This window comes from Chamaea fasciata, unplaced genomic scaffold (assembly GCF_029207755.1).
Source record: "Chamaea fasciata isolate MVZ Bird 193981 ecotype frontalis unplaced genomic scaffold, bChaFas1.0.hap1 SCAF_25, whole genome shotgun sequence".
Lineage (NCBI taxonomy): Eukaryota > Metazoa > Chordata > Aves > Passeriformes > Sylviidae > Chamaea > Chamaea fasciata.
The window spans coordinates 679346-703181 of NW_027094110.1; the positions used below are offsets into that span (position 1 = coordinate 679346).

At 55.5% G+C, this 23836-nt stretch overlaps 1 protein-coding gene and 1 long non-coding RNA gene across 4 annotated transcripts in view; one reads left to right on the forward strand and one right to left on the reverse strand.

The window, feature by feature from the left end:
- Positions 1-10360, reverse strand: part of RAP1A (RAP1A, member of RAS oncogene family) — a 29099-nt gene extending 18739 nt beyond the window's left edge. Inside the window, exon 1 of the mRNA XM_066203688.1 lies at positions 10246-10360. The gene's annotated coding sequence lies outside the window, so the exon portion shown is untranslated. The remainder of the gene's footprint in view (positions 1-10245) is intronic.
- Positions 10361-10435: 75 nt separating this feature from the next.
- LOC136300941 (uncharacterized) lies at positions 10436-13394 on the forward strand. Of its 3 annotated transcripts, none has more exons than XR_010723772.1 (3): positions 10436-10497; positions 11448-12384; positions 12462-13394. It is a non-coding gene; the product is annotated as an uncharacterized lncRNA (long non-coding RNA). The 3 variants fall into 3 exon arrangements; XR_010723771.1 differs by having other exon boundaries at positions 10436-10483; XR_010723773.1 differs by lacking the exon at positions 10436-10497 and adding an exon at positions 10765-10802.
- The last annotated feature ends 10442 nt before the right edge of the window (positions 13395-23836 follow it).

Consider the following 23836-nt stretch of genomic DNA (forward strand, 5'->3'; position numbering starts at 1 on the left):
TTGGAAAACAGCAATAATTCTGTCATTGGAAATAGTCATTTCGTGCACAAACGCCCTGGGATTGATCCTCCCCAGCCTGTAATCTTTCGTGCAATCAGCTTCACGCTGAACCTGCAATTTCAAATAACATAATGCTAACTTCTAGGGAAGTGACTGCCTAATTATTCATTGGAAATTGCTTTGCCATAGAAGCTCTCCAGGCAAGGAACAAGGGCTCTGGGCAGCTAAAGCCTGCCATGCTGAAACGGCTAATTTATTTTTTGTCCCATTGGTCTGCACTTGCAGAAAGTTGCTAGGGACATGTGCCAGCCAGACAAAGGCAGGGGAAAGGAAGCCAGCAGCACAACTCAAAGACCAGCACACACTGCATCCCCAAATTAGAACAAAGCTCGACGTCAGTGGCTGGAGCTGGCAGGCTCCCCTCCGGCCGGACTGCGGCACTCTGCAAATTAACACCAACGAGACGGGGCTGCAGGCAGGACACAGCCACCTCGGCCGAGCACACCCCGGGCAGCACACACTCTGCTCCACGAGAACACCTGAGACACTTCGACAGGAGGGACTGGGAGGTCGCGGGTCCTCCCGTGGCAGCATTCGCCATTTCTCCTTTTCCCACCCAGCCCGGCTGGAGTAGCTCAGCAGAGGGCTTTACATCATTCAGGAGTTTCCCACAGCTTTTTTTGGAAGAAAAAATGAAAAAAAATATTCCCTTTCCCCCTTCCTCATCAGCCACTAGACACAGCAGCCGTTCAGGGGACTTCCTCCATTTGCTGCCTATCACATCCACAAGTTGCCACTGATTTTTAAGCCCTATAAAGTTTTTCATTCCTCTCCATTTCCTCTAGTGGAAAAAGTACCCTGACCTTTTATAAAGCAGATTAAATTCCAGACAGACCCGAGGAGGCTCAATCGTAGCAAAAGACCAACTCCATTCTACTTGGTAGGAATAATTTGTTGTGCTGATAGTAGCTTGGCAACGTTCGCCACTACTCTTCCTGGTTTATATAATTAAGAGTAAATAAGTGACATGAGGTAGATAGATTGCCACTGAAGTTTCAGCTTGCACTTTAATTATTTCATTTCTGCAGTAGCAGTGACCAGAAATTGGTCATAAAGCCCAGTTTGAGCTTACCTGGTCTCCAGCGTAAAAAAGTTTAACGGAGAGACGAAGCTTCGAGGCCACTAAGGGTTCTCTGAGACTTCTCAATAAAACCCGAGAGGTTTAAACTGCTCTTCCCATGCATTTCAGACTGACATTGGGTAGGGTAGGATCGGGTGTTGGGGAAGAAAGTCTTTGTTCAGAGGGTAGGGAGGCCCTGGCACGGAGCAGCTGTGGCTGCCCCTGGATCCCCAAGTGTCCCTGCCCGTGGCAGGGGCGGCACTGGGTGAGCTTTAAGGTCCTTCCAGCCCAAACCATTCCCTGATTCACAGCCACCAGTGATAAATCCTAACCCTAACACCAATCCTCTAAACACGGGGCACATCCCTCTCTTCAGGAGAGCGGGCTAACTCACAAATTCCAGAAAACACTGAGATTCTGTGCGCCTCCCCGGCACAGCTGCAGCAACCCGTGGGTGTGTTTGCACACTGGATCCGACCACGCAGCCCGTTCTAAAGGTCAGCTCTGCATGTGCAGCCCGGAGATTTTCACTTGCCTGGTGTGTGGCAGCCACCAGCAAGCAAACCCCCCCAGCTCCCACGCACCTGCCGCTCCTTAAACGCCTCTTTGAACAACCAATTCCAGAATGAAAAGCCCCACTGACCATATGGCCACTTATTAATACTACATTTGTTTATCAGTTTAAATAAACCCCCCACGGCAGTGAGTACCCGTGTAATGAAGACTTAAACACAGCCCACGGCGGATGTGTTTTAGCCCTGCCAAGTGGGACTGCACCTCCAGAATGCTTTTCACGGCAGATTTTGAGGCTTGATAGGAACGTGAATAGCGGTAAGCGCACAGAATTAACTTCAAACAGAGGGGAAAGTAACAGTTTCATTGCGTTTCATAAAGAAATTAAGTTATTTAATGCGGTGCTTAATCCTTCAGTATTTAGCTCAGCCCCTTAATGCTGCTTCCTGGAAACTTGGGGCAGACTGGGGGTGGAAACTGCATTTTCTTCTGCAGCGAAAACTAAAGTTCCTTGTGTGTGAAGGTTTTAACTGAAGGAATATTCAAACAGTTATTAACACTTCCGTGCCAGAGCGAGAGCTTCGAGGCCAGCAGGGTTCTAACCAAACCGCTGCCAGACCTGGCCCCTGCACCGGGGCTTCTCTGAAGTTTTTTAATCCTCCTGAACCTGCTTAAAAGGGCAAAACCCCTTTGACAATTCATCCTGGAATTTCCTTTTCGGTGAATAGAAGGTGACATGAAAGGAAACAGCTCTTGATGGTTTAATCAGTTTTATAGGAGCCACTTCAGCATTTATAGGTCAAGCTTGATTACAACCAAAATAGACAATTACTGAGCTGCCTTTGAAGGGCACCAAGGCCAAGGGCAGGGGCAGCCCTGCCGGCGGCACAGGGCTGGGTTTGGCTCACATCCTACCCCTGAGCAGCACTGCCAGCATCAGCCAGCCCTGCCCCTGCACCTCATCAGCACCATGCAGACGGCGACAAAAAAAGAGTCTTATTTTTAGGATGTGTCTTTGGAACGGCAGGACGCAGGGCAAAAGGGAAATAATCGTCTCTCCCGCACTGGGATGTGAATCTGCCAAGCACAGGGCCCGGGACAGGTGGTTCTGCTCTCTGGGCAGGACCTGAGAGCACAGCACACTGCTCTGGAGCGTTAATTCCCAGCTCCCACAAGCTCTGTGCCTTCCCACCGAAGTCCAAACTCCCACTCATCGGTTTTTTCTGGGGTAAATCCGCAAATACAGCAGCAGCCCAAGCCCTGTCCTCAGCACGGCGCTGCCATCACCGGGTTTAAAAAGTTCCTAAATCCCTTTCAACTTGTCCCCGCAGAGCTGCAGTGGATGTGAACTCGGCACGAACAGGACAAGGGAAGTTACACATCCCAGCTCTTCATTCTCCTGACATCTCCTCAGCCACCCAGCTCAAGTTTGCTCAAAATGGATTTGGGCTCGGTACTGTGTTTACTGTGGGCAAACTGCTCATTTAACAGAGGCTGCAAAGCACTGACATTACAGAAAAAAGGACAAGAGCCACTTTCTCAGAATCACACCACCGAGGAAAGTGCCCTGGAGCACCACAACATCTGTCTGATCATTTCAAATGGGATTCCTGAAAAAGCTTGGACTGCATTCTAGTGATCAATATGCCAGAGCAATGGATTCACAAAACAGGGCAAAGCCACCGTAATATTGTAATCTCCACAACTTCGTAAGTGATCTGGTGAGTTAAAAGCCCTAAAAGCATAAATATTTCATGAGAAAGGCTGTCTGGAACCACTTCAATCTCTATCTTTAATCCTAATGCTATTTTCAGCTACAATTAGTGTTATAATCTAAAGTAGAAAGCAACAATTGGCTAAATTTATTTTATCTTCACCCATATTTACTTCATAAATCCAACAAGATTTCTGTTCCTCAGGCCTGATACCCAGTGACTGTTACTCAGCACAGGACTAACAAACACACCAAATCCAGGGTAAAGCAAGATGTGCTGGAATGAGACTGTTACCCAAAAAAAAAAAGGAGAATTGCACCAGAAATAGCCTTACCCAGTGAACTATGAGTTACTTTTAACTATCACGTGGTGAGTGGCATATAAAAAGATATTATTCTGCATGTCAGCTGTCTGTAATGAAAGTTTCCCTCTGCTCAGCTGCCCCTCCCTACAACTTCAAGTTTATTTGCATGAGAGGAAAGAATATTACATAAAAAACACAACATGAAAGGCGCTGCAACCAACCCATCCAGCTGAAGGGCTCCTCCCACGTCCTCCGTGCTTTCCAGATTAAGGGTCTCTTTCCAGCTGAAGATGTGAGAAATGCCTGATTCCACACAGATTCCTCCCTCGGACAACAAGCTGCAGCAGCTTTTCCGAGGCAGGAGCAGCCCCAGCTGCAGCCGGCGGTGCTCAGACCCGGCCTGCACTGCCCTGGGCTCACACGCAATACCCCCATTCAAACACGACAACCTCGCATCTTTTCACTGTTAGAACACTGCAGAACACAACATCACTGAATCCAACAAATATTTCCACTAAAAACAAACAAACAAACAAAAAGACCCCAAAACATTCCAGCCAGCCTCGGATCCGCAGCCGATTCACTGACAAGTGAAATGCAAGTGTCTGTTCTCCTGCACGGCCCCAGCAAGCAGCAGTTACACAACACAGCCCACGGACACACACAGTGCATTCCCAAAAGCAGGGTTTTGACAAAGCCACGATCACCTGTTACAGCAATGCTCACCCTGCTGCTCCACTGGGCACATTTCTGAGCGGATTTTGCCTCCCCGAAGCGATGAATAAAGATTTGTTTCAGCCGCTGCTGTGGGCACATCCAGACCTCTGGCTTCAGTGCCCCAGATGGATTTAAGTATTTTCCATCTTATCAATATTCAGGATAAAGAACAAACCACAGTGCCCCGGGCCACATGCTCAGCAGGCCTCCCATTGCCTGGCTCCCCACATTTGAAGTTAAACAAAGTCAAACAGGTGAAAGAGCCAAGCCAACCACCTGCAGCCACGGGCTGTGAGCAGCCCTGGGGATTCCTTTTTGCCTGCTTGTCCTGTTGCCTGCTTCCTCCCCCATATAAAAGCCCTGTGCAGGGTCAGACTTCCCCCTCAAACTGATGATTTTGTTCAAAAGAAAGCAACCAGCAGTTTTCAAACCATACCAACTCTGCTTCTGTCAGCATCTGGGTTTCTCCACCAAAAAAAACCAAACCCAGTGTGTGCCTTTGCCCGGGTCCAGGTGAAGGCAGAGCAGCTGCAGCAAGGAAGTGCCTGTTCAGGTAGAGCAGGTCTTTCCCAACGCCCGATTCCTGCCGGAGCACAACACACATCAAAACATCCAAACAGCGTCTTTCTGCGGCCACGGCGGGCTCAGCAGAGCCACCCGACCTGCTCCAGCGGCTGACACGGGGAGAAGCAGCCCCAGCCCTGCCCCGGGCTCTGCAGCCACAGGAGAAACACCAACAGGCACCTGGGAGCTCACCCTCACCCAGGTGTGCTGCCTGCCACTGCTGCCAGGACGGCACTTCCGGACCCCAAAGTGATGGAGATCCACACGAGGGACGGTCCCGGCGCCCCATTTCCCCCCACACAGCCCCCAGAGGATCTTCCCACAGCACGTGAACGCAACTGAAGTTCAAGCACACCATTTCTGATCAGGAATGTAACGCTCAGTGGCTGCTCCTCGAGCACCACCCTTCTTCCCACAGCCTCAGCATTTTAATATCGTTAAATGGATTAAACCTTCATTATTGCAGTATTTGCAAGGGAAGAAGTGAACTCAGTAACCAGCTCCCGGCCCTCTGCAGATCAAAACTTGTTTCACAGCAAACCTGGGACTGAAGTGGCATCAGAGGTGCAGCACCAAGTGCTTCAGTGCAAAGACCAGCACCAAGAGCTGAGCAGGCCCAGGTGTGTCCTGACTGATGCTCTGCTGTCACTGGGTCCCCTTTTCTTCAGAGGGGGGCTCCGAAAACAGGCATTAATTAACAGAATTACGCTATCACAGGAAATAACAGGAAGCTTCTAATAACGAGCCATTTATCTCCGAAGGGTTTCAGTCAGACATGTCAAACCAGCCCACAGAGGATGTCAGCAGTCAGCAGCAACAAGCACAGCCAGCTGAAAAACAACCAGCAGAGACCCTCAAGTTGTTGGAGCAGAAAGGCAGCTCCAGGTAACCCTCATAAATGCAGGCTGGTCCCTGCAAATAACAACCTGGTACCCCTGAGGACAGAGACCAAACGTCACCGACTTGGTGTCACTGTGGCAGGCAGAACAAGGCACAGGTGACCTGTGCCTGTCCCAGGCAGAGCAGGGTCACCACGTCAGCCCTGCTGCAGCACAAGGCTGGGGGACGCTGCCCTGGCTCAGGTGTGTCAGCAACTGCAGGTTCTGGTTCTCTCCCCACCTCCTCCCCTCCACCAGCAGCGCTCCTGGCACAATTAAAGCCCATCTTCTTCACACCCACTTGAAATCCTTTCTCTTCTGGTGCAACAGCTCAGCAGGTCTCCACTTAACCCACAGATGGTTTTTCACTCGGATGTTCGTGCTGGAGGCACTGAACTGCATCCCTTGGATCCCTGCTGGGCTCTTGCTTCCAAGAGTTTCTGAGTGCTGGACAGTAAAGGTTCAACACCGGGAAAGCCAGGAGTTCAGTCCCTGCCCTGCCTTCCTCACCCCACAGGACGTCAGGAACCCACTACTGCTCCAGCTGCAGGATAAAACCACTCTGGGAAATTCTCACCACAAAACCTGGGCTCCCTCCCCGGCCTGACCGCTGCCACCCATCACCTGCACAGGGAGCACCGGCACAAACTCATCTCCACAACTCAGTGCTCTTCTTCACCATTTCCACCAGCTGAAAGGTCCTGAGCCTGATTCCACCTTCCAGGACCTGCAGGGAGCCCACGGGAAGGGTGGAGAGGGACTGTTTACATCCCGCACGAGTTTTAACATCTGAGCAGGACAGGCTGGACCAAGGAAGAGAGCTCGGCAGGACGAACAGCTCCTTCAGAGAACTTTGGGACATCCTTACTCCTCTCTGCCATTAGGTGTCACGTTTCCAGCAGCAGCAGCAGCAGCAGCTTTCCTGAAGTGCAAACACAAATGCCTACAGGAAAATCTGACCCTGGGATTTAGAAGCACCCTTTTAAGGAGACGCTTCCATTAAAATTCTGTTTAATTTCCAATTAACTATTAATTAAAAGAGTAAGAGAAAATAAGTAATTACGTCAGAGCTCAACATAAAATAAATTGAGGCTTTACTTTAACCACCATCCTCACCACCCCATCTTCAAAAAATAACCCAACACCCCCCCCAAATCGAGGCCAAAAAATCCAAACACCACCCCAGGACTGGACCAAGTTTTCAAAGTCTTGTCTCTCTTGAATCTGCTTCTGCAGAATTAAATACACAAAGTTGTAAGAAGTGATTGATGTTCAATATTAATGTGGCTCCTCAGAAATTAAAAGAAAGTGATAAAATAGGAAGTCTCCCATATTACCCCAACCCCCAAAAGTTTTGATCAGGACCCACAGCCAGAGCCAGCTGAGCTGATTTTGGCAAGGTTGAAAGTACCACTGGATCAAGGATAATTCTGAACTTCAAACAGCTACACATAAAAAACACTTCAAATATAAAGCCTAAAGGTTTGAACTTACGTATGTTCAAAAGATTCCCTTTGTTTTCTCTAGGAACACAGATAACATGTTCCTGTTGTCAGAGCACTAGGATTCCTCTTGAAGACCATTTTTCTAAGTCTGCAAAGCTGCACAGAAGCAATCTGTTCTCTAAACACAAGTTCAAAGTGCCACCGAGCGCGCTGTGCACGTGCAGGGTACAAGAAAAAGCGCTGCAATATAAAGTACAAACAAATGCTTGGAGTTGTTTATGCCCGGGACGATGATTCAATATACAATTAAAACTTTAATGTTCAAGTACATCCACATGTTACACTCCTGCCATTTAATTACTTTCCAGTATTTTTTTAAGAACAGTCCTCAGACTGGCTGAGCAGCCACGACATGTATCACTAATAACCCACGTCTGTACATTTGCAGCTTATGGCTTCAAATATAAACTGTCCCGATGCTCAGCGTAAACACGAGTCTCCAAATAAAAGCATTAACCTGTCACTGGCCTTCTGCTGTGGGAGTAATTCAGCCCCTTTGGCAGGAGATCCTCTCAGAACCTTCAGCAAAGCTCCTTACCCTAAAAACAGCCAGGCCACAGGCAGGACACGTGACGGCAGGCAGCGCTCGGCTCCCGGGGGTGACAGTGACACCGCCGGGCCGGGCTGCCACCCAGGGAGGGCTCCTCAGCCCTGCAGCCTCCCGGGCATCCCCACACGCAGCCTGGGATCTGCTCTGGAGGGGGAACACTCGGCTCCCTGCGAGGACCAAGGGGAGGCACACGCCGCAAACACTGCGCATGAAAACAGATTATTTTTAGAGCGCAGCACTTCCTGCCGGCTCCACCTTGAAGAACGGCAGACGCTCTGTCACCCTCCATTCCAAAACCAGGATTTCACAACTTCTGCTACCTGCCACAACAGAGAGAGAGGCAAGGGACAATCTGCCGAGAACGGCAAGTGACAATTTCCCAGTCTGTAACTTGGCACTGAGGACTTCTGTTGGAATATGTTGCCAGTCTTCACTCACGTCAATAAATCGATGCCTTTTTTCCTGCCACGGGGATGAACAGAACATTAAATGTTTTTATTTATGACACTGATTTTTTCCATAGCAACCGGATGTGAACACGGCATTCCCAGCGTAATGAAGTCACTATAGCAACGTGATAATGATGTCAGAATAATCAGACAGCATTTCATACTTGTGAAATACATCGCCTCTGTGAATTCACAAACTCGCAGAGACCACAAAAGCAAGAGGGCTCCATCTGGAACTTCCCTCTAACTGGCATGGTTTTGGATAAGTTCTCACTAAAGGCACAGAGCTTTGCTAACGCACCATTTTCTGTTTCTCCAAGCCTCATCCATTACTTCCTGAACGTCTCACAAATTCCCACATTGAAACCCATCCATATCCAGGGATCCGCTACACCAGGGAGAATTACTGACACACCATTTCAGCATGGAAAAGGCAATGACACAAATCACAGCAGCGAAACATTTCGCAGCAGGCAGGCACTGTCAGCTGAACAGACGCTTTCCTCAACTCTTCAGATAATCTGGTGTCTCTTTACGTGCAGGAACTCAACTGCTCAGAGAGAATTCCAACAGCAACAGAAATTACAGAGTGCCGACACAATACTCCGAAGGCAGACAGGCGTTTTCAAGTCAAACAACTATTTTAAGAAATATTATCTCCCCCGTAAAGCTGCTGAAAGGAAAAAACCCGGAGTTTTCATGGTTTGCCCTTCCTGTTTGCAGCTCTCTCCAAGCTGTGAGCAAAGCGAGACCCAGTTCCAGCTCTGTGTCAGTCGGAACTGCCTGGCTGTGTCCAAACCCCAACCCTCCCACTGAGGCAGCTTCGCAGGAATCCCTGCACCAAACCCACACGTTCTGTACCTCAGACATCGCCAGCGAAGACAACAATTAACGAGAAGTAGCCGAACACCAAAGTTTCCCTACGCAGAGAACAGCTTCTCTTTAAAGCGACCAAAGGAAGTGCAAGAAACCCTTTAAGAGCTGAGGTGGTCTGAGACAAGCAGACCTTGGGAGTGGAGGGGGAGGATGGGCCAGAGGATGGAGATGAACCAGAGGATAAGGATGGGGCCAGGGGTGAGGATGGGCCAGCCCGCTGCTCCACGTGGCTGACATGGGGCTGCCCCTCGCCCTGCCCCACCTGCCCAGACCTCCAGCTCCCATGCGGGCTGGCGAAGCGGCGCGGCTCATGACGCCTGTCCCTCGTCCTGCCCGTCCCTGTCCCTCGTCCCGCCCGCCCCTGTCCCTGTCCCTCGTCCCGCCCGCCCCTGTCCCTCGTCCTGCCCGTCCCTGTCCCTGTCCCTCGTCCTGCCCGTCCCTGTCCCTCGTCCTGCCCGTCCCTCGTCCTGCCCGTCCCTGTCCCTCGTCCTGCCTGTCCCTGTCCCTCGTCCCGCCCGTCCCTGTCCCTCGTCCCGCCCGCCCCTGTCCCTCGTCCCGCCCGCCCCTGTCCCTCGTCCCGCCCGCCCCTGTCCCTCGTCCCGCCCGCCCCTGTGCCAGCCCACCCTCCGCGCCTCCAGCCTCGCTGTCCCCGCACCAGCCCCGGCGCCCCTCGGCGGGGCGGGCAGCAGACCGCACACAGCTGACCCGGGGACGCCGCAGGGAGCCCGCTCACCGCCGGGCCCGGCACGGCCCCGGCCGCGCAGCCCGCCCGGCGCTGGTGGCACAAGATGGATGTCCGGCGGGGCCGGGACGGGGCCGGGGCCGGGGCCGGGGCCGGGGCCGAGCCGCCTCCCCTCGCCGCCGGCCCGGCCGCGGGCTCGGAGCGCCCGGCGCGGCCCCGCTGCCCCCGCCCGGCCCCGCCGGACCCCGGGCCGGCCCCTGCCCCGCTCCGCCCGCCCGCGGCCTCGCCAGGCCCCGCCGGGACGGCCGGAGCCGCCGCTTCCCCCGCCGCTCCCCGGGCCCGGGCCCGGCCCCCGCCGCCTTCCCCGCTCACCGCCGCCCCCGGGCCGCCTCCCGCCGCCGCTCGGCTGCCCCGCTGCGGGCTCGGGGCTCGGGGCTCGGCTGCCGCTGCCGCTCCGGCTCCGGCCGCCGCTCCTGCCGCCGCTCCTGCTGCTGCTCTGCGCGGCGGCGGCGCCGCTCCGCTCCGCCCTCCGCGGCCGCGGCCCGGGGAGGAGCCAGCGGGGCGGGCGGGGACCGCCGGGGCCCGAAAAGTCCCGGCACGGCCGGGGCAGGTGCGGGGGTCCCGGTGGGTTCGGGGTCGGGGCAGGTGCGGGGGTCCCGGCGGGGTTCGGGGTCGGGGCAGGTGCGGGGGTCCCGGTGGGTTCGGGGCCGGGGCAGGTGCGGGGGTCCCGGTGGGTTCGGGGCCGGGGCAGGTGCGGGGGTCCCGGTGGGTTCGGGGTCGGGGCAGGTGCGGGGGTCCCGGCGGGGTTTGGGGTCGGGGCAGGTGCGGGGGTCCCGGCGGGGTTCGGGGCCGGGGCAGGTGCGGGGGTCCCGGCGGGTTTGGGGTCGGGGCAGGTGCGGGGGTCCCGGCGGGGTTCGGGGCCGGGGCAGGTGCGGGGGTCCCGGTGGGTTTGGGGCCGGGGCAGGTGCGGGGGTCCCGGCGGGGTCGGGGCCGGGGCAGGTGCGGGGGTCCCGGCGGGGTCGGGGCCGGGGCAGGTCCGGGGGTCCCGGTGGGTTCGGGGCCGGGGCAGGTGCGGGGGTCCCGGCGGGGTCGGGGCCGGGCACACCGGGGCTCCGCGGTGCCCTGGCCGGGGCTGGAGCGTGTTCGGGGCTGGAGCATCAGGAGCAGCTGGAAAAGGGGCTCAGCCTGCAGAAAAAGAGGCTCGGGGGAAAATTCTGGCTCTGCACAGCTCCCTGACAGGAGGGGACAGCCGGGGGAGTTTGGGGTCTCATCCCAGGGCCAGGAGGAGAGGGAGCGGCCCCAGGCTGGGAAGGGGTCGGGCAGGGGGGACATCGCTGGGATTCCCCTTGGGAAGGGTGGGCAGCGGGCGGGGAGCGAGCGGGTGACTGCGCTGGGGTGTTTCCGCACGGAGGAGATGATGCTGTCACACGGGACAGGACAAGAGTCACCGAGAGGTCACCAAGAACTCCCACAGCACAGGGCTCAGGACCAGCACCGCATCGCCTTCACCCCTTAAAAGGCTTTTCCTGAAACACAGCCCTTCAAAGTGTGTGGCGTTTTGTTTATTTGTTTAGAAAAGCGTGGAAATGAAGAAATGTAACACTGAAGGGAAATACACACGTAATTGACAAGAAACAGGCAAAATGCGGGAAGAGGAGATGACTCTGACGATGTTTTTGCCTCTGAGGGTTTGTAAGTGACTGCAGCCACACGGGGAGGATCGGGTCACAAGTCCAGAGCAGTCACTGCGCAGGGTCAGGTCATCTGGGACACCACTTCATTAGCCCAAACTTAAATTCAGCTCTAAACTACACGCTCCAGAAAAGCTAATGTCAACAGTCAATAAATTTCAGGGGCTTTTTTTCCCTCGTTAAGAATGTATAATTAGCCCAGGAGGAGCTGTAGTGGCCCCCGTGGTTGCGATGCGCAGCTCTCCACGGAATGCAGAGGGATCTCTCGTGTTTCCTGGCACTGTCACCTCCTCACACAAGCAGGGACAGGGCAGGACTGCAGCCGCTGTCCCTGGGGATGCTCCTGCTGAGGCTGCAGAGGACGGTGCCAGAGGCAGCAGCAACACACCCACGGGCCTCCCCACACTCCTCTATCAGCACTTGGAAAACTCCAGGGGCACGAGCAGATTTATTGAGGTCTGAGGCTGCAGCAACAGTATTTTAGCAGCCTTTCATCCAGAACTCCAACAAAAAAAAAAAGCTAAATATTACTTGTCTGGCTGTAGAGATGAGAAAAGCAAGATTAAATGTTTTATCCAAAATCCCCAGCAAGTGAGTGGCCGGGAGACACACAGAGCTCAGAGCCCCCACTCACCCCCTGTAACTGAAACTGCTCCAGTTCTCCCCCTCACAGCTTCGTGTGTGCAGCAGAAATAAACACACGGCGCAGGATTTTGCTTCCAGGTACAACTTGTGGCTGCTGATACTGATCTGTAAATCCCTGTTTTTATGGCTTAAGAGGTGTCTCCTTCGCTGGGGACCACCGTGCTGGGAGCAGCAGGTGAGTCACTGCTCGGTTTGAATCGCTGGAGGCAGGGCGATGTCAGCAGAGGATTTCCACACTTTCTGTCTCTGCAGGACTTGGCAGTGAGAGGATCAGTCGCAGCGGGACGGTCGGGGTGGCAAAAGCATCTGCCTTGAAGGATGCTCGGCACCCGTGGTTGAGCAACTCGTTTCTTCAGAGTACAAACGTTCCTGTGAAATCTGTGAACTTGGGAAGTTACTGGCTCAATGTTTAAAAACATGAGGCTGTGTCTGGAGAACAGGCAGGGGCAAAATATCAGTAGCTTCTGTTTTAAAAGCTGTGCAAAAACATATTCCTATGGGCAGGAGCTGCGAGGGGTGCAATTCCTTAACAGGCTCGGTGTACATGGAAATGTTTGAGCATTCTGCAAGGCTTCACCCCAGATTTCCTTTCAAATTAAAGCTTTAACAAACTCTGCCCCAAATATCAACACATTTGCAGCTTTTCCCACTGAGCACCGACTGGAGAGTTTTATTGTATCCGAGGAATCACACACTTACCTGTTCCATGGCTTGTGGACCATCCTCCGAGTTTCAGAACAGTGAGGGTCCAGGCACACTGAGGGCCTGACTCAGCAGGACTGAACTCCTGTTTGTGTGTGTTCTGGCAGGGCTGACTTTCCCCCCCATTTCCTGCAGGTTTGAGTGGAAGCTGATAACATTTATTGCTGAGTCAGACTTTGCAAGTACACGAAATTAGATCTGGGTGGATGTGAACCTGGTTGTGAAATGATTAGAGGAGGAGAAGCGGGTCCAAGTTCAGCTGAAAGCAGAGGGACTTTTCCTGGTGACCCCAGCAGGGAATAAATCTGGGTCTCTGTTTCCCCCATTCCCAAATCCTGCCCTCCTTCAGGCTGGCAGAGCTGTTTCACTCCTTGTCCCTCGGGCAGCAGTGGATTGCTCCTCAGCAGACCCAGTCTGTCAGCAGGGTGTCACTTCCCGTGTCCACACCTTGTCTCTCCCTGAGCATTTCCCCATCTCTGACAAATCCCGTGATTGCAGGGACGCCTCCAGGGGGACTGACAGCACTGACACCTGCCTGGAGGGCTGGGAGCTGCTGACAACCCCAACCCAGGGGTGTCTACTCCACACCGACTCAGCAACAACACAGGGGTATGAGGCAAAGAGAATCGATTCTCTGCACCCTGTCACACACAGGACACAGCCTGTAATGTCCTGGACACAGCCCAGGGAATCCAGTGACCCTTCACACTGCAGTGTTATTAAAAAATGGTGTCATTTAGCACAGCCCATCCATTGATACAAAACAGCCACAATAACTTCTTCCCCAAACTCTGCAGTCTAAATTCATTCATATTACATTATGCCAAGATTTCACTCCCCCTTTCCTGCTGTATGGCAGCAGTAAAAGACTGGAAGGAAAACACTTATTTATCCCAGTACCTGCAACAGGATTGCAATTTTTCATCTGCTTTTGCAGCTGAGTTGCAGAGGTTGCACCGAGTCTTCTGCAGGCAAATTAATATGAAGCAGAATCCCTTGGGACTTCCATCATTCCAAAATAATAGTTGCCCAATTGGATAAATTATCACAAGTTCAGCTGATGTAAATACGTAGCTAAGGCCTGTTTGTTGATTTAATGAAATTCAGAAACAATTTGTGATTGCATAATGACCTTGGATTCCTGGCTGATAGAGTCAGAGGGCTGGAGAGTAAATGAAAGTGGGTTTGACACCACGCAGGCTAATAACACTTTATCCTTTTGCTCTGGCTGTCGGAAGTAAAGGTGCTGACTGCGTCCTGTCCTGAGTGTCTGAACCTAAACTGCATGAGAAAGGAGCTGGTGCTCTCCACACTTACAATAATCATTCTTTAAACTTTAGTCAGGGGAGAACGAAGAAAAAAAAATGCTCATTCCAAAGAGCTCAACACGAGCCTTTGAAGTGCAAGCAATAATGTTTTCTTTACAGATGAGATTGCAGTGTATCATTATGAATAATGACTTAATGATGTAATTAACAGTGAGCACCCACATGGCTGCCAGCAGCTGCCCTGGCTGAGGGTCACCGAGCTCACACCTCACCTCCCACGCTGTCCCTGCCAGGGACCCGACCACGAGGGGTCATTTCACACAGCCCAGCGCCCCAAACTCTGCAGGGGCAGGAGAGTTCCGAGCCCTGAACCTGTTCCCGGAGCAGATTCCCTGAAAACCCCGTCCCTGCTCCCAGTGCAGCCCTGGGTTGTTCGGTGCCCGCAGTCTGGCTGGGTGAAGCTCCCAGGTCATTAGGCAGATGAGCTGGGAGCTGTGGGAGCCGGGGAGGGATGGCTGATCCCGAGCAGGGCTCCAGAGGGAAAGCCTGGACCGGCTTTTCCATGAACCACAGCCCTGGGGCAGCAGTGCTGGGGCCCTGCTCCTCCCCCAGCTCACCCAGTGTCCTGAAAGTGCCTGAAATCCCAGGAGAGGCTGCATCCCAGGGCAAACACCGAGGTGTTTTCCAGGTTTGAACCCGAAGGATGTGAGCACAGGCACTGCAGAAAGGGTGAGGAGGCAGGAACAAAACACAGGCAAGCCTAGGCTTTCCTCTTCTGTGACTGTCACTCTGAAAGGGACATGGGATGGAGGCTTCTTCTGCAGCTTCCCAAACATTTCCTACCTTGTCAGCACGCCAGGAAAGCCCAGAGCCAGTCTGGTGCCTGCAGCTCTGCAGAGCCAGGAGAAAGGCCGACACTGATGGGGGTTTCTGCTTCAAGGGTTCCATGAATACCATCAGAGGCCGAGGAACTCACTGGGGAAGGAAGCACAAATCCTGCTTCCCGTGCTCAGCCACGGCAGGGAGCTGCCAACTACCGTGCCCAGGGATTCCCGTGTCTCAGTCTAACAGCAGTGGGCTGCTCTTACTCTTGGCTTTCTGCAAGCAAGTATTGCCATGTCCAGAGCTGTAGCAGCCTGGAATTTCCTACCAGAGGAGCCAGTGAAGGAAAGGATGCTCAGAGAGCTAAACACGAGCAGAGGCAGCAGCCTGGGCCCCTCTCCTGGCTTCAATCCCACGTGCTGGAGCTGTGTTTGGGTGAGTGTCCCCAGCAATGTGTCACCTGTGCCCGTCCCCAGTGCCCAGCCAGCCGGGCCGTGGCACAGAGCTGCTCCCAGCAGTTCTCTCCTGGATGGGAGAGGTGAATTTGTCTTTGCTGGGACACACGATGGGACGTGGCCCTGGCTTAGGGTGCGGTCTGACCCAGCAGCTCCTCGAGCTGAGAGTTTGTCGGAGACTTCACAAATGCCCTGGGAAGGGATGGTGGGACCTCCACAGAGACCCCCAGAACACAGCCCAGGGCCTGACTCTGCCCTCACTGACCCCATGCACAGTTTGCAGTGGGGCTTGGGCAGAGCTGCTGGATTTGCACAAGAAAGAGCCGAGGGAGAGGGGCTGGAGCTCCCCGACCCCTGCACAGCCACAGCCGCAGCCAGGAGAGCCCAGACTCCAGCAGGAAAAACTGGGGCAGCAGAGCTCAACGTGAGCAATAACAAGTGTTATTCTTCCAGCCAACAAACCGTGCTCCCTCCGCACAGGCAGCTGCAACCACACATTTTCGATTGCCCAACTTCTTCCTGTGCAGCCAGGCACCCGCTCACCCCGTGGCCGGGTGGTGCCTCCCGTCTCCGGGTACCAAAACCTCCTCCTCCACTGCCCGCTGCCTTCACCCACTGCTGGGCCAGATGCAGCTGCCATTTTCCTCCTTCTATTTTGTGAAATCCAGGCAGTGGAGCGTGGGGAAGCTGGGGAAAGAAAGAGAAAAACCAAAGATAAAATGAAAGTTAAAATGTAACTGCTAGAGGAAGCCACAGACATCCTTTGACTGGAGGTTTGGTGGAACCCACACATTGCCTTGAGATTAAATGCCACATATATATTGAAATGAGAGAATGTCTAATGCAGTAAGTATTCCTTCCCATGTTCCCTTTCACGGGGTTTAAACACTTGCTTTCTTTAAGCACAGTCACACAATGACTGTATTGTAGCCAAGGGGCAATTTTCCATTAGCAGGTAAAAGTAACAATCCAGGTATTTGTCTGTCAGCTCCTGGCAGCCCTGTGAGACCCGTGGAGTTCCTTCATCGCCTGTCCCTGCCCTCTCCCAGCTGATAACTGCTTCCATCCCGGGTCAGTACCCAGGACCAGACACTCCTGGTGCCCTCAGCCCAGGCCAGCAGCACCCGCGGGCACAGGGCTGCAGGACGGGGTCATGGAGACATCAGGCAGGTAATAATGAACTCACTGTACCTGGAGAAGAGAGGGGTTCTTCCAGGTCCTGCTGCTCTGCTGCGCTAAGTGGACTCACTGATCCCACAGCCTTGGAGACCCTCCAGCACCTCCACTCCTCCTGCTCCCCGGGGTGAGCGGGAGCTTGTCCTAAAGCAGCTGTGAGAGGCAGTTCCTCAGCTCCCTTTAATAGCTGCTCCGCCGTAATTATGATCACAGTAACACTTAGACTTTTGACAGCACTCTTTGTTTTCTGATTGCTTCCTGAGCACAAGTGAATAACCCTGGCTTGGAGCCTCCGTCTCGGGAAGAGCAGGTATTTTCCTCAGGGAAGGCTGAATGAAGGAAAGCGAATGGTGGCTAGGAGGGAGCACGAGGCACCTGTGTCTCCTCACAGCCGGAGCTGAGCTTCCCCTCCCAGCACAGTCACCCCCGGTCCCTTTGGGCAGCAGCTCAGTGTCACAGACATCCTGCAAGCCCGTGACTCCAGCTCCGCAGTCGCCTCCTGAGTGGATCATGAGTCACTTCCACTCCTGCTATGACTCAGAAACTTTGACTGGGAGCTGCCTGAGAAGGGCCTGGATGTGCTGTGTGTCTCCCACCGTGCCCCGTTTCCCCCTGGGCAGGGGCTCTGGTGGCACTGTCGGCCGGGTCACCCTGGGACACCGGGGGTCACACAGGGGTCTCCTCCCTGCACCCCAAGGCTGTGGGAGGTGGGGGCTCCCCACCAGCTGAGCTGAGCCCTCTGAAAACTGAAAACGCCGCTGACACCCTCGGAACGTTTGGCTGTGCCTCGGCTCCCGACGCTTCCCCGTTGCCCTTTGGAAGGAAAGTGTTTGCATAAATAACAGCAGACGAGTTTGAAAGTAGCTCGTGTCCCAGCCCGAGTTCGGCGGTGGAAGCGAGCAAAGATAAAAGCTCGCGTCTGCTGCGAGAAGTGCGGCAGCTGGGTTTGCCGGGAGCAGCCGGGCGGGCAGGGCGGGCTGCGGCTCGTGGGCTGGAGCCGTCCCAGCGCTCCTGCCGGGGACTGGGATAAAACCGAGCCCCTGGCACCGCAGGGCTCAGCCCAGCCGTGACCTGGGCGGGGTGGGGACACCCGGGACAGACCGCCGGGTCTGGGGCCAGCTCCGGACACGCGGCGGGGTGCCGGACCGAGCCCTGCCCCAGCGGGCACAGCCCGCGGGTCCCGGCGCTGCCCTGCTCGGCGGGAGGGCTGGGATGGAGCTCCCGGGGCTGTTTTCCCAAGGAACGGGCGCGCCGGGGATGAGGGTATTTATCTGCCAGATCTCGCTTTTACCCTCGACAGACAAAACGTGTCCCGGGAGCTGCTGTCCCGTTGGGTGAAGCAGGATGGGAGCTGAGGCCCTGTGCTGACGGGGGCCGGCTCTTGAGGTTACCTTGATGACAGAAACCTCCACTTGTCTTTCCAGAGTTACAGGAACCGCAGAGGTATCAGAGCATTTAATCGCTTGTTTTACTGCCTGGGCTGTGTGTTGTGGTGAGGAGCTGCATTCCAGACTGACGGCTCCTCCTGACGGCTCCTGTCACCGCCGTGCCTGCTCCGGGCCGCGTCCGCAGCGCTGTGCTCACGGCTCTGCCCCATCGCCGGGCGGGACAGGGGCAGCTCAGCCCGGGCTCCATCCCCGGGCGGGACAGGGGCAGCTCAGCCCGGGCTCCATCCCCGGGCGGGACTGGGACAGCTCAGGCCGGGCTCCATCCCCGGGCGGGACAGGGACAGCTCAGCCCGGGCTCCATCCCCGGGCGGGACAGGGACAGCTCAGGCCGGGCTCCATCCCCGGGCGGGACAGGGACAGGGACAGCTCAGGCCGGGCTCCATCCCCGGGCGGGACAGGGACAGCTCAGGCCGGGCTCCATCCCCGGGCGGGACTGGGACAGCTCAGGCCGGGCTCCATCCCCGGGCGGGACAGGGACAGCTCAGCCCGGGCTCCATCCCCGGGCGGGACTGGGACAGCTCAGCCCGGGCTCCATCCCCGGGCGGGACTGGGACAGCTCAGCCCGGGCTCCATCCCCGGGCGGGATTGGGGACAGCTCAGGACGGGCTCCATCCCCGGGCGGGACAGGGACAGCTCAGCCCGGGCTCCATCCCCGGGCGGGATTGGGGACAGCTCAGGACGGGCTCCATCCCCGGGCGGGACAGGGACAGCTCAGGCCGGGCTCCATCCCCGGGCGGGACTGGGACAGCTCAGGCCGGGCTCCATCCCCGGGCGGGACAGGGACAGCTCAGCCCGGGCTCCATCCCCGGGCGGGATTGGGGACAGCTCAGGACGGGCTCCATCCCCGGGCGGGACAGGGACAGCTCAGCCCGGGCTCCATCCCCGGGCGGGATTGGGGACAGCTCAGGACGGGCTCCATCCCCGGGCGGGACAGGGACAGCTCAGCCCGGGCTCCATCCCCGGGCGGGACTGGGGACAGCTCATCAGGGGCTGCAGCCGCTCCCGGCTGGGCTGGCCGAGAGCCACAGGCTGCTCTCCACTCTCCTGAGATTTCCAGAGGCGCTGCTGTCTCTGCTGGGACAGCCGGGGGGCTCTGGGACGCTGTGTGTGCTGGGGATGGGTCACTCGTTCCCCCTGCCAGCCCTGCCCTGCTCACACTGCTCCCGCTGTGCTGTCCCTGCCCTGTCCCTGTCCTGTCCCTGCCCTGTCCCGGGCTCTCCCTGCTCCAGCCCCGCATGGAAACCTTGAGCAAGCACAGATTTCCCTTCCCGGCTGCCAGATCAGCAGAGCCCAACTCAGCACTTTCGTCCCCCACGTGTTTGGATCGGAGTGGAAGTGACGAGGAGCTGAGGGGATGGAAACAATAACAAACAAAACCGCTTTATCTGCCCCGTCCTTCCAGCCCTGCGCTTCCCAGGCTGCTGCTCCAGCCAAACCCGCGGGGCTGGTGCCAGCCCAGCTCCTCGGGGGGCTCACGAGGGCAGGGCTAAAGCTCCTCTCACACCACCAGCAGGGCTCCGCTGTTACTATTCCTTTACCCGGGAACACGCTCAGTTTAAATTGTGATTCCGTCAGACAAATCTGAGGGGCAAACTCCAGGTACATCACTGCGAGGCTCCAAAGCCTGCAGGAAGTATTAAAGAATACTTTACTTCCCCCCAATCAGGGCAGCGATCCTGGCAATAAGTGTCATTAACGAAACAGTTTTCTACAGCAATGAGAGCTCTGTGTGCGTTTTGTTCTGAGGAAAAATAAATCCCTTTCCTTCACTAAGGAACCAAAAAAACATCTCCGAGTTAATTGTAGAACAAAAGAGGCCTTGATTTCTGCCATCCACCACGGCAAAGGTCGGATCCAAATATACATACATCAAAAATAAAAAGGTATAAACAGTGCTTCCTTCCTAAAGAGCTCGCCTGGCAAACGTGGGCCGTGCTGGCCCCCAGAGCCCGGCTGCCTCCAGCTCATCTTCCTGTTGGTGGGGCTGAGCTCCTGGGGAAGCTCCAGGCTGCTCTCAGGACCACTTCCCTGGAAAATGGTTTGTTTTCAGCCCATCTTTGATCCAAGACAGGCCCAAAGGCTTTCCTTCCTGGCCACAGACTTTGTGTGAGAGTGCCCTTGGTGCTGTCACGGTGTGAGGTGGGACCTGAGCTCGGCTCCAAGCCTTCCTGCTCGGCTCCAAGGAACATCAGCAACCCCTGAACTTCCCTGCAGAGCCCAGGCCAGGGGCACCGAGCAGCTGTGGAAGCCTGTGAGGGATCAGCTGGGCATTGGGATCCCTCACTTCTGCTTTGGAGCCCTCAGCTCCTTCCCCCTTCCCGAGGGGCTTCATTTGGAATTCTTGTTCCTCAGGGGAAAGCCTCTGCCTCCACCTCGGAGAGGATTAGCGCAGCCACAGGACCAAATCCCTCTGTTCATTACACCCGGGCAAAGCTGCAGGAAATAAATCCTGTTAAGCCATTGGGGCCACTCTGGGCTTACCCAGACAGAAACGGCAGCGCTATAAATAAGATCCGGGTTTGATTAGGGAAATAAAGGCAGGAAAAAGGCACTTAGAAGATATCCAGAGGAAATATAAGCTCCCCCCACCCCAGTCATGCTGACAATGATGAATTAGTCCACGAATGCCAGTCAGAGAGTGAGTCATGATTCATAAATAAATTACAGCAAGATGTTCATAGAATATCCTGAGTTAGGAGGGACCCACAGGGATCAGCAGTCCCACTCCCGGCCCTGCACAGGATAACCCAAAGTCTTAGCAATCTTAGGAAAGATCTCAGCAATATTCATTTAATCTGGGACATTTGTAGCCAGAGACGCCACGAAACACTCAAAATTCAGAGTAATTCAGTGACCCTGTACCAGGCACATATTTATTGTAGCTGATGGAGCCACCCTTTTCTGGCAGTGTCCACTCAACCCTTGCTGGAGACAAACTGATTTGGAGAAGCTGCTCGGTGGGGTTTACACGTCCCCGTGTTCTCCAGCCCCGGGGACAGGCAGGGCAGTGGCAGTGGGTGCTGCCTGTGCCAGGTGACCGTCCCCTCCTGAGGATGCCCATCAGTGGGATAATGGCACTTCCCTCCCTTTCTTCTCAGAGAAAAGCTGCTTTTGCAGTGCTTTGCAGTTAAATAATTTGCTGGTGTTCAAAAGTAAGAGCTGGGAAGGGAGCTCAGGGCCTTGGCTTTGTTGTTTCACCCCGTCCTGCCTCCCACAGCCTTGCTGTTCTGAGATGCAAAATTATCAGTGGAAGAGTTTATAAAATGTCAAAACAGTTTCTCTCCTGTCAGGCAGACAATTTGTGTAAATAGAGCCTCTCTAAAGAACCTCCTGCCAGCTCAAACCTCCCTTTCATCTCACCAGGATTTATTGTATGCCATTTCCATGGAATTTTAAAGCAGCCTCTAATGAAGAGCAGGGATGGGAAGTTCTGGGCTGTGCAGAGGAGTCTCCAGAGGGATCCCGGATCTGCTGTCACCTCCCCGGGCCTGGCAGAGCCGGGCAGGGGCTGTGAAACACAACCCCTGAGAGGTGATTTCCTCTCCTCACACGCAGGAGGGGCTCTCCACACTGCTGGCTGATGTCTCTGCATCAGGCTGGGAAAGCAGCTCTGGGAATAAAACATTCCAAGGAGCTGCATTTCCGCAGCCAGTGAGAGCAGCCGCTGTGACACCGTTCAATCCAGCCCCGGCTGGGGTGGGACAGGAACAGGATCACCGTGGGATCACCAGAACAGTCTGGGATCACCCCTGTGGGCAGGAGTGCAGCTGGCACCAAACCGGGTCCTGTGCCCGCTGCTCTGCCCACCCCACAGCCACACCCAGAGAAAAATAAAACTCGGCTTAGAATGCAATTCATTTTGAAAACACACAAAACCACGATTTGTCCGAGCCCCTGTCCCTGTGCTCCTGCCCTGTCTGTACCTGGGATTCCAGCTCTCCTGCCCTGTCTGTACCTGGGATTCCAGCTCTCCTGCCCTGTCTGTACCTGGGATTCCAGCTCTCCTGCCCTGTCTGTACCTGGGATTCCAGCTCTCCTGCCCTGTCTGTACCTGGGATTCCAGAGGTGACAAGCGGGAGCAGTTCCGGAGCTCCGGCTGCTGCATCCCGCCACCAGGCCCTGCTGGTTTGGCAGCTCCAGCTCCTCCCACACGGGCCCTGCGCTGCCCGACGGGCTCGGCAGGACCAGCAAACACAGCTGCCTGCCGGCTTTTGGGCGTTTGGAGCCCAAAGCCTCAGGAGAATCCCAGCCCAGCACAGTTCAAGCTCAGGGAATGCGATGTGGAAGGGAGGAAGAGCTTTCCAGCTCTGATTCTCCTCTGCCAATTTGCTCTTGACAGCAGTTGAAATCATCTCTGGAACCAGCCCCACATTCTAAGGATGGTGAACTTTGCCTCCCAGCACAGCTGTGTGTGTGCCAGAGGAGGGGGTTCTTCAGGTCTTTGCATCTGTGAGAAATGCCAGCAGTGGTTTTCCAACATCACTGTGCCTCCACTGGAGGGGAAGGGGAAAAATCCCAAATGGGGAGTTTCAGAGGGAAACCAAAAGGGTCCTGCTCCTGTCCAGCCCAGAGTAACCCTCCTTTTACCATGGCACAGGACACTGCCCGCCACACCAGGCTGCAGTCTCTCATTCCGGGCCATAATTCACCAGCCCACAGTCACTGTCACAGCAGATGTGACTCTGCTCCACATTCACATCCTCTCCCTGCCTTGCTTTCACTTCCTCCTCAGGCAGGGAAGAGCCAGGACAGAGCTCCCCACTCCCCTGGTTTATGAGTTGCTTGGGTTTGTTTTTGGTTTTTTTCCTATAAAGTAAACATGACACCTTGAAATCCAGTAAAAAACCCCAAACCCTCCACACCTGCTGGCACGGGAGCAGAAGCTGCTGGGATGTAACATCAGAGGGGACACAGCAAGGAGGGCTGGCACGGTGTGAGCACAGCCGGGACCCCCGAGCCCCCCCGGGCTGCCAGGCAGGAGATTTTGCCTTCGAGGAGCTGCTCTGTCCTCCCTGCCAGGCTTCTACAGCCCCACCACAACAAAGGCAGACTCGCACGATAAGATCATTGTTGTGGGATAGTTTTTTTTCTTTTCTGTGTGTCACTTAGAAATAATTCTTTTCCAGCAAATTTGTCCTCCTCCCCTCCACCCCCGAAGTGAAGAGGGAATCTGTGCTCAAAGCCGCAGCTGAGATTGCAGAGACCTTCCCTTCCTGATCCTTATCTCACCAGGATGTAGGAGGATCCCTCGGGAATAGCTGGAAGCCTTTCTCCGGAGCCATCCAAGGAACGAGCCGAGTACAGCCTTTAAATGGCAAAACCATCAAGCGCTCGGGGCGCGGGATCCGGGAGCCTTTAACCCCCCCGGCCGTGCCATCCCCGGGCTCCGGGACTGACCCCAGCCTGCTCCTGTCCGCAGGCTCCTCAGCTCCAGAACAGCACCTAAAAACGCTCCTTTGGGATCCTGATCTGCCCCAAAGCCTCCCGGGGGCGGCCGGAGCCGGGGCCCTCACCCCGAGCTGCTCCCGAGCCCACGCTCCGGCCCTCGGCCTTTAATTAAAGCGTTTAATGGCTTTGCAAGGTGTCAAAACCGGCGGCCGAAGGAGGGCTGGGAGAAGGGCCGAGTGCCCCCAGGAGGAGGATGGAGGGCAAGGGAGGGGATGCGGCACCCACGGCACCCCAGGGCTGCGGCAAAGCCGAGCTCCTGCGGGGCAGGGACAGCAGAAGGGCACAGGCTCGTCCTCCTGCCGTGACAG